General features: G+C 43.3%; 1 protein-coding gene across 3 annotated transcripts in view; it reads right to left on the minus strand.

Moving 5' to 3' along the window:
* Nucleotides 1-8,470, minus strand: part of LOC117354345 (sodium channel protein type 5 subunit alpha-like) — an 839,094-nt gene extending 830,624 nt beyond the window's left edge. For all 3 annotated transcript variants that reach the window (XM_033931713.1, XM_033931710.1, XM_033931711.1), the window contains exon 1: nucleotides 7,427-8,470. The gene's annotated coding sequence lies outside the window, so the exon portion shown is untranslated. The remainder of the gene's footprint in view (nucleotides 1-7,426) is intronic.
* Between the last annotated feature and the right edge of the window lie 1,958 nt (nucleotides 8,471-10,428).

A 10,428-nucleotide genomic window follows, 5' to 3' on the forward strand; every position in this document is an offset into this window, starting at 1 on the left:
CAACCGGAAGGTAGGACGGAGGGAGGTGACCGCGCGCATTCCCTCCCTTAACTGTGGGGACAAGGCCGGTCACTGCTCCACGGAGTGGTGGATGACCTTGTCCCCGTACCTGCGGTGAGCACCTTTCCTCCATTCACCATTTTGGCAGGTTACCCGCGGCAACTCGCGGCTAGCCACGGGTAACATCCACCGTGTCGTTCTCTATCTCTCAGGTCCCTTTCCCTTCAAATTATCTTTCTTTTACACTTACCCTCCTCTTTTACAAAGGTGCGCTAAGCTTTTAGCGCACGCTAAACACTAATGCGTGCAAGTTATCCTATGGACGTGTTAGCAGTTAGCGCATGCTAAATCCACGCTAAAACGCTTAGTGCGCCTTTGTAAAAGAGGGCCTTAATCAACAACTGAGTCCTAGTGGTTAGAACAATGGACTGCAAACGAGTTCCGGTCCTATTCACCTACTGACATTCCTTGTGACCTTGGGCGTTGTTTGCATCTAGTAGGGTTATGAAAATGATAAGTAGTAGTAATAGTGGTGGTTTATCACCCAGCGTCTCAGGCGCCTAATTTAAGAGGTTGCTTCCTAATGGTTAGTGCATGTTATCATGACTGGGGTAGATATTCAGCCGGTGGCAGTCGGCGTTTTCTTGGCCAACGCTTGTGTTATGCTGGGCCAGGTTCAGACACAGACACTGACACTGAATATGGGGCTAGATTCACAAAGCAAACCGGTCGTGTACCGATCGGTTTGTGGCCACTTTACTATCAAATTTCCCTCCGGCCCCATTCACTAACCCCTCCAGCAATCCGCTTCGAATCCATGCATGCAAATGAGGAGAAACGCATGCAGAGTAGGCAGGGACATGATTCATAGCACACGTTTCACAATCCGACTGGGCTGGCCGATCAACTCCAGAAGCGACCGCTGGGGACCTACTCTCCAGCGCCGCCCTGTTCTCTGCTGCCCCGATCTCGCTGTTTCAGGAGCTGCAGAAGCCGAAGTCCAAAAAGAAACTGTTAAGCCCAGAAAAAGGAACTCCATCTTTTAGCCTACAATCCAGGACTTTCCCTGCTTCAGCTGCCGCCTTCTTTACTCCAGTTCCTAAGTCAGGAACTTGCTCCTTTGCCTGCAAGACCCTCCAATATCTTCTTTTCTTCTATTTTACTTTCACGGATTCTGTCTTCTACCCTGCATGATTTCCATACTATAGTGATCTCGTGCTGCCTTCCGTGCAGTGCGAGTCCGTGGGTTTAAAGCTTTAAACCCGCGGGCTCACACTGCACGGAAGGCAGCAGAGAGCAGGAGAGTCTGGGTGTAAAAATTGCCTGGAAGGAGGAAGGAGAGACAGCCCGCGCGAAGGAAAAGTTAAAAGAAAAAAAGGTTGTGTCTCTAACAGGCATGTGCAGGCCATCTACAGATGGTCTGCGCATGCGCGCGGATTGCACAACAGTAATCCATGCAAGCAGATGGGGGCGTTCTTCCGATCGCCCCCATCTGCATATTTTTCTTTCCTGAATTCGTCGGACCTGCCCGGATCGGGCCCTATCGGGCAGGTTAGTGAATCTGGGCCATGGTCGGCTATCCCTTATCTAGTAGTAGTAGTAGATGACGGCAGATAAAGACCCGAATGGTCCATCCAGTCTGCCCAACCTGATTCAATTTAAATTTTTTTAAATTTTTTCTTTTTAGCTATTTCTGGGCAAGAATCCAAAGCTCTATCTGGTACTGTGATGTTAATGGGGGAATTTGTCAAAGGCCGCTACTGCATTAACACATTCTAATTGCATTAGCGCACGCTAAACGCTAAAGACACCCATAGGATTACAATGGGCGTCTTTAGCGTTCAGTACACGCTAATGTGGGAGAGCCCTTTGATGAGCTCCCACCTTGGTGTGATATTCAGCACTTTGGTGCTTAAATGAAACCTGATAAATATAGGACCGAGTTGTATGCGGCCCAATTTATCCTGTTAGTCTAAGTATCTAAGTGGCTAAGTGCTTAATATCGGCACTTAACCACAAAAGGACCGACTTCACCTCTAGATCACCCACAAAATAGGCAGTTAGGGTCACATTGTGTAATGGGTACCTTTTACATGCCAATCACACTTAGGCGCCCATTACAGAATTGCGCCTAACTTAAAACTTAGATGCCTGTAATGTAGGTCAGTGTTTTAAAGGGCTACATTATAGGGTTTTGATGTACTGCTTGGACAAAAGCGTATTAAGCAATTTACAATCAGGTATTCACGCATTTCCCCCTATCTGTCCTGGTAGGCTCACAGTCTATCTAATGTACCTGGGGCAGTGGAGGATTGAGTAACTTGCCCAAGGTCACAAGGAGCAGGGCAGGATTTGAACCCACAACCTCAGGGCGCTGAGACTGTAGCTCTAACCATTACATCACACTCTCTCCTCTGCCTTAGTCCTTTAGAGCAGTGTTCTTCAACCACCGGTCTATGGACCAGTGCCGGTCCACAGAAATTTCCTGCCGGTCCACAAGGGCCAGCACGTGCATCAGGCCCAAAACAGTGTTCTTCAACCGCCGGTCCACGGTGCGATCGATGCGGTGTTATCTTCGAGCCAGCTCCCTCTTCCTAACCGATTCGGTGCACAAAACCACGGGCAGTGGCTCCTACGGGCATCCTGCGCCTGAGCCGGAAGCCTTCTCTCCGACGTTGCAACGTCCGAGGGAAGGCTTCCAGATGAGACACGGGACGTGCAAGGTGCAATTAGCACTATTATGGGGGCGGGGTCTGGGGTGGAGATTGGGTAGCGATGGAGGAGGGGGGGGGGGTGCTGGCCCACGACTTAGCCCAGTGGTCTTCAACCGCCGGTCCACAGAATAATTCTTTTATTTCTGCCGGTCCATAGGTGTAAAAAGGTTGAAAAACACTGCTTTAGAGAATCTGACCTAGAGGTGCCTAAGTCTTTCTTTACCTCTCCACATGCCTACTTTGGTAATAGGTGCCTATCTCCCAATTAAATTTGTTTTAAATTATAAGCTTGTTAAAGCTCATTATTGAACTCGATTAACTAATTAAGGACACATTTTACAATATTTCTCCCTTAGAACTTTAGTAGTTAGTACTGATTTTTAGCATCACTAAGGAGGGAATTCTAAAACAAGCGTCCAAGTTAATTGAAGGATGCCGTTAGAAATGGCAAAAAAAAAAACCCCAGCAAGGTTGAAGCGCCTAAATAAAAGGCATCAGAATCGCGCCTATATAGGGGCTTTAGGCCGCCGAACACCAAAGTAGGCGTGGCCAATGCCAGAAGCGGCGTTAGGCAGCCTAAAGCACTTACATGGGTGCGATTCACGCACAGATAGATGCCGGAAATGTAGGCCCGGGAAACCCTGGCTTACATTTCTGGCGCCTATCTTTCCTGTAAACACAATTCTGAACCCGGCACCGATGCGTGATTGACACGCAATTGGCGGCTGCTTTTTAAGGCGGCCGCCGATATTGGCGCTGGTCACAGAACCCGACCCTAACTGGTTAAACATTGCTGAATATCAATGGATAGCCCTGAACAAGCGATTCAGCAGGCCAAGGAGCCTTTCCTAGTTGGTTAAATTGCTCTGAATATTGACCCCATTAATCACACATTTCTATAGCTGGTACATGAATGCCTTAGAATATAAACCTCTTTGAGGCATAAACCTGAAAGATGCTGCAAATTGCCTTCAGCGTAAACTGGAAATACGGTCTAGAAATACAAAGTAGAGAATGACATGGAGACAAGTTTTTCCCGGTCCCTGCAGGAACTCAAGTTTTCCCCACGCCATCCCCGCAAGTTTTGATGCACATATGATTGTAAAGTGTTTTGAGACAGATGAGGACAGATGTGCAGATGAGGACGGAGCTTGCAGGAATGAGCAGGGACAGGAAAAGAACTCAATGGGATGGGGAAAAATTTGTCCCCGTGTCATTCTCTAATACAAAGTTCCCAGTAATGATGTGCGCCTTAGTTACTGACTACAAAATATATTCACCCTAAGTGGTTCAAAAAGCACTATACCAAAATAATATCAAATACCACTTTCATAGAGGATGCATCCAAAATATATTCTCTTGTAATTCTATTCACAGTGAATTATATCTCCTCAGGAAAAGGCCTCAGAATAGGAGCCTACGCACAGTCCTATCATAGATTGAACTATCAGCGTAGCGTTTTTCTGCTCCTTGCTCCAATCATTGGCCAAAAAACCTGGGATTATATTCAATAAACTTTAAATATTTTTTTATATATTTTTTAAATTGTTTTTAGCTATTTTAAATAATTTACAGATAATAAGCTCATGGTTACATCTCTCTAACAGTTTGAGAAAGAATTTGACAACTGGACACTTATCTCAGCGTTGTCATTCCTACTTCATAGCCTGTTTACTGCCTGTTTAAGCAGCTTATTGGCAGTAAACAGGCAAATATATGAAGTAGGAATGACAACGCTGAGATAAGTGTCCAGTTGTCAAATTCTTTCTCAAACTGTTAGAGAGATGTAACCATGAGCTTATTATCTGTAAATTATTTAAAATAGCTAAAAACAATTTAAAAAATATATTAAAAAAATATTTAAAGTTTATTGAATATAATCCCAGGTTTTTTGGCCAATGATTGGAGCAAGGAGCAGAAAAACGCTACGCTGATAGTTCAATCTATGATAGGACTGCGCATAGGCTCCTATTCTGAGGCCTTTTCCTGAGGAGATATAATTCACTGTGAATAGAATTACAAGAGAATATATTTTGGATGTATCCTCTATGAAAGTGGTATTTGATATTATTTTGGTATAGCGCCTTAGTTACTGCTCATATATTGCCTCTAACCAAAGATATCTTAGCATTTTTTTCTTGGATGGTGGCTCGCTCGGGAAAAGTGTACAGCACCGTCTCCAGAAAGTTTGTTGCTTATTTTGGCTCCTCCCCACAGGTCTAGTCTGTTGCTGAATTTATTTCCATTTCCCCATGTGTCGCATGCAAAATTATAATGTGAAAAGACATTCTTTACGATACCACCAGCTTCCATTGCTCAGAGTACCTGAACAGATTACCTATTGTTCTCTTTCACGACGCCAAGTAACTATAAAACCTTTCTGTGGTTCAGTGCAGTGAACATTTTTCTGGCTATAATTGGGTTATTGGTATTTTTTTCTGCTATTTCAGACCATTTCATGTGAAATCAACATTGCTTTTGTTATGATCACAGCTCTCCTGCTATTTTTTTTCCTCACAGGAAATAATGCATTTTTATCTCATTCCCATGCATCCTTGTAGCAAAAACAATTCTGCTATAATTCCTGCATGTAGAAATACAAGTAGAAAAAAATTTCAGATAAAACAGCGAAACAAAAAGAGTGGGGTTTTTGTTTTTTTTTTTCTTACAAACCAGTTGGAAAAATTTCTTTACATTGCTTAGATATAGAGTTTTGTCGTGTTCGGTTGCTTGTAAAGTTGAAGATTCTTGGGTGCCGCAGCTCCCAATGTCATGACATCACACCAGCGATAGTCATGCAGCGGGCTGGTTAGAACACTGTGCCCTGACCTTGAAGACCAAACCTTGATGGCTGTGTCCCATTTGTTCCTTGACCTTCAGCTTGTCAATTAACCTCCCTGTGCTGAGATTTTAAGCTGCTGCAGAAACGGACAGCACAAATGATCAGGCTGGCTTGCAAGTCAGAGGGCGCCATGTAACTTCATCAAACTTTTAGCAGTCCACATTATGTACTAACAAATTGCTCTAAAAGTGTTTAAACTTGGCCTGAAGCAAATTCTAACACAAAATAAATGCTAACTATCCTTTTCCTAGTGTCACCTTTTACCACAATGGGGAGATCTGTCTAAATTCCTTATCTCACTACAATAGAATTAAATGAACAATTTTTCTTACAATATATCATTTACAAGACCTGACAGAAAATCAAAAACTCCCAGGTATGTTTGCATTCTTGAACGGTTTCTGGCACATGAATCACCAATTTCAACTCAACTACATTAAAATGGCACCTATTTGCTCTCACATTTCAAAATGATGGGGGTGACAAACAGTAGGAAGGGGTGCTGAAAAGTTCTCAGCCCAACCAAGCAGAAAATGACGTGGATATGGTTCAATCAATGATCTGAAACCATGTCAAAACATAGAATTTTGTTTCTGCAGATTGGCACTTGATGAAATAAGATGACACTCTTTTCAGCTACAGTGGCAAAATAACGCTCAAAATTTAGGAAGTCGGTTGGTGGGCTGAGAACTTTTCAGCACCCCTTTGTACAAATTACCCCTCCCTGGATACAGTGAAGAAAAAGACTCGATAGTAAGGATGCTCAGCACCCAAACATCTGCCTCCTATGTTTGCTCTGATTTCTTCCTCAAGGCTGCTAAAATCATGTTTCTTTCCGCAATTGTTATCCTTCACAGGATTTATCAAACCAAATATGTTCAAATCAAAAAGAAAACAGAAGTGCAGAAGGAAAGAAATGTGTGACAGTGTTTTAGAGAACTCTAAAACCAAGATTTCTAAAGGGTTTTTTTTTTTTAAACTCTGAAATTATCTCCAATCAGCTGATTTCAATCACATGGAAAAATAGCATTAATCTCTAACATCATGCAACTGAGGTGGGTGGGGGTTCTTTTACATTTATAGCCCAAAGGGGGCCAAACATCTTAAGAGACATTTTTATACAATTCAGTATAATAAATCACGCAATCATTTTTCAGCAGAAAAGAAGTTGTAAAAACCAGAGGTCAAGCTTTACAGTGTAACGCAGAGAAATATTTATTCCAGGTGAATGCAAGAACAGCCATTCGCTGGAAGCAAGAAGAATCAGGATTTAAGGGAAGATGGGATGGGGAAATGAAGGTGAACTCCAGGTCAGATTCATGCCACATACAACAGAAAGGGAAAAAAACCGAATATTGAGATGGCTCGTATCTGGCAATCATAGCCTAGATTTCTTTTGGAGATATGGGATTCATATTTTGACCCCCTAATAGAATTCTTTCTCTGTTTTTTTTTTTTTTTAAATCCAAATAAGACTCCTCCCTGAAAGGAAATAAAATCCTTTTGATTTTTCTACAGACAATTCCCAGAGTCCCTGGTTTCGGATTAGATTTGGAAGCAAAACTACTTGGAAAGGACATGCCCAGCTGTGCGCCGAAGTCATCGCTGACAGCTTCTGCCCCTGCACCGCACGGGACAGAATGTGAGCTCGGAAGTGAAGCCCAGGCAATAGGAAGGATTTAAACCCGCCGGGGCTCAATCGTCTCCAAGTCAGGGGGAGGGGAAGGCTACTTTTTTAGAACAGAAATCTCTCTCTCTCTAGCTCCTTTCCTTGCACAGATGAAATAATCAAAGATAGCACCTGAGGAAGTTGTGTAGGGGTGAGGTAGGGAGGAAGCTAGGCTAGCTGGCAAAGAGGCTGAAGAATTACCTGGCGTCTGTGTGCGTACAACTGCTAGGAGAGTCCCTTCTGTCCGCTTCAGTGCACAGATCTGCTCACAAGGTAAACCACTCCCTGCAAATGAAGCCAGCAACAGCTGCCTGGAAATCTCCCACCCTGGCAGCGCTCAGGACTAATTGAAGAGAGGAGAGCAATTGGTCAGGCCCGGAAGGGCACTTTCATTTTTTTTTAAGGTGGCTTTCCTTCCCCTGCTTGCGCTGGAATATAGTCTTGGAAAGAAATGACTGCCAAAAAAATAGTTTTGGGGTTGGGGGGGAGGGTGATTTCTAAGCTAATCCCGGCATGGCAACCTGCCGGCTGCCCTGATTATACACTTCCATGGTAAGCGCTAAGCAGCACCAGCAAAATGTATTTAGCAGATTGTGTTCAAAGAAAAAAAAAAAGAAAGGAAAACCTTGCAAGGCGGAATGGGGGTTCTTTCATCCCAGAGGTACACAGCCTGTAAGTTCTGAAGTTGGGTCACTTCAATACCTTTTCCCAGAAAAGGTGACTTCTGGGGAGATTAAGAGTTTATGTTACTGAAAAGCCTACCTTGAAAAAAAGCAAAGGCTACCTAATTTTTTATTTTTTTTTGGGGGGGGGAGGGGTGTTAATAGCATAAAAAGAGTTGGATGGACTCCAGTCCTTCAGGCTGAAAGCTTTGATGCTTTACATCTAAATACAATCACAGGGAGTACCAAAGTCCCCACAAACAAAACAAAAAAAATACACTCAGAACATCATCTTCTCCAATTCCTCAGAGTCCATCTCCGGATCCCATTTCCAGAGATCTCTTCCAAACACACTTGCCAGTGAATGGGACATCACTAACTTTCCAAGTGTCACGGTTTGGTGCTGGCTTTTCCCGGCACAGCGCTGACCCCCCCTCCAGAGCTCAGTCTGTAGTTTCAGAGCCTTGACAAGTCCCAGTGGCAGGGCAGAAAGAGCAGAGTTTAGTCCAGCAGCTGCAGCCTGACTGCTTTCTCCACCTGTCAGTGAAGGGCAGGCATCAGGTGTGAGCTTGGAGAGGGGAGGATCTGCTATTAGCACAGCTACACAGGAGAGCCGTTCGCAAACTAGAAAATTCTCCAGCCAGTCCCTCCCTTTTCAGGACCTCCCTCTTAACTCAGAAAGCCTTGGGCTCAATGCTTAAGCTCTTTTGCCCTCTAGTGGGGAATTGGCTTCACTCAGCTAATTTACTGCAAGCGAAATTAATTCAACTTTTTATCATCACAATTCAGTTTTTAAATAGGGATTTTAGCTCATTCTCTCTCAGGAGGAAAACCATAAACATTGTAAGGGAGGAAGTTATCAGTGTGGGCTACCTAGTAGTGCCCTTCAACGCCAGAACGCCAGATAACGACCCTATTCCCATTTCTTAGCAAGATTGTGGAATCAAATGCCCCAGAGATCAGATCCCTCGAAGGACTCCTGAACTTTAGGAAAGCAGTAAAAACTTACCTCTTCACCTAATCCCTTGCCTATTGCCGTACGATTAAAAAAAGAAATGTATATTGGAACTAGATCCTCTGTACGATGAACACAATGGATTGTAAATATGGCAAATTGTAACCTATTTTGACTGTATATTATGGTACCTGTGACCCGTTCTGAGCTGCTTGGGGAGAATGGGATAGAAAATAAATTAAATAAATACAATAGAAACCAGCTTCAAAATGGAGGACTCACCTACTATAATTGTCAATCAATAACGTTTCTTTAACAGATTATCATGTCTTTTCCATCACAAAATCCTCAGATTTCCAACGGGAGTGGCAGAGATAATTTTTTTGATGGTTTTATTTTAACACAAAGCAATAACGAGGGAGAACAAAATTACTAAACACCTGAAACACAGGAGGAAAAAAAGGCCTCAGAAGTCCGTCACCTGGTGCAGTGACAAGTTCCACTGCAAATACACATCAGGACTAGGAATCATTCACTGGCCAAAAAAAAAACCCTCCTAATCTAATCTAATCATCTATTGAAGGAGTCTGGGACTGGTTTTCCTAAGTGTTGAACTAAGTTTTCTCTTTAATAAAATGCTGAATTATGTTTATCTGCAGACCTAACTTATCTGATGTTCTAGCCTGCCTGCACTGGGTGTTAGCTTGGACATTCAAACTTCTTATGGCTATCTCAGCAGAAACGACATGTAACAGAAAGACTGCAGGGTTTAGATAAGTGATCTGCTAGTGTGAGCTTAGCACCAATGATTGTTAAGAAAAGTAACACGTGAAAAGTTTTTTCTAGAATTCAGTTGTATAGCCAGAAGAATGTATAAATAGCTCTGAAACTTCCTGGTTTCGGGACATCTGAAGCCAGCTTGGGGCTCAGGGGTCCGCATATGCTGAATAAACATCTGTGCTTTCTTCAAGTCTCTAAGTTTTGTGGCTGCCCAAAGTGACCTTTCACTATTTGTGCGTCACACTTATCTACACAGGCTCCTTTGCATCCTACAATTTTACTGTTCAATGCATCTAATATATCCGAAACACCAGCACTTATCTTTAAAGATCCCAACGGGGACCCGTTTCGCAAACCGCTTCCTCGGAAAATCTCTTTGTGCTGCACGTGTTTGCGACTGTTCCTTCTAGCCACCGCCAATCACAAACACGCGCAGCGCAAAGAGATTTCCCGTGGAAGCGGTTTGCGAAACGGGTCCCCGTTGGGATCTTTAAAGATAAGTGCTGGTGTTTAAGATATGTTAGAAAATACACAACAAAATATGGAAATCCCAATTGATGTGAACACCTCACAATCTTTCTGAAATTAGCAGAGTGAGGGAATAAGAAGGCCTCAAGTGAAACCTTGTCTGGTCACCATAAACGTGAATTATCATTAGTCCATTAAAGAAACCCCCTTTCCTTACATAGGTGCTACTAATACTTTTAATCTACAGAAACGTTTGGAAATTACTTAGCTTTGTGGCTGGTGGGTGAACAGCCAGGGCTGTGAAAATATTGAGCCTCGGTAATTTACACTCAACAGAG

Source organism: Geotrypetes seraphini, chromosome 2 (assembly GCF_902459505.1).
Source record: "Geotrypetes seraphini chromosome 2, aGeoSer1.1, whole genome shotgun sequence".
NCBI classification, from domain to species: Eukaryota; Metazoa; Chordata; class Amphibia; order Gymnophiona; family Dermophiidae; genus Geotrypetes; species Geotrypetes seraphini.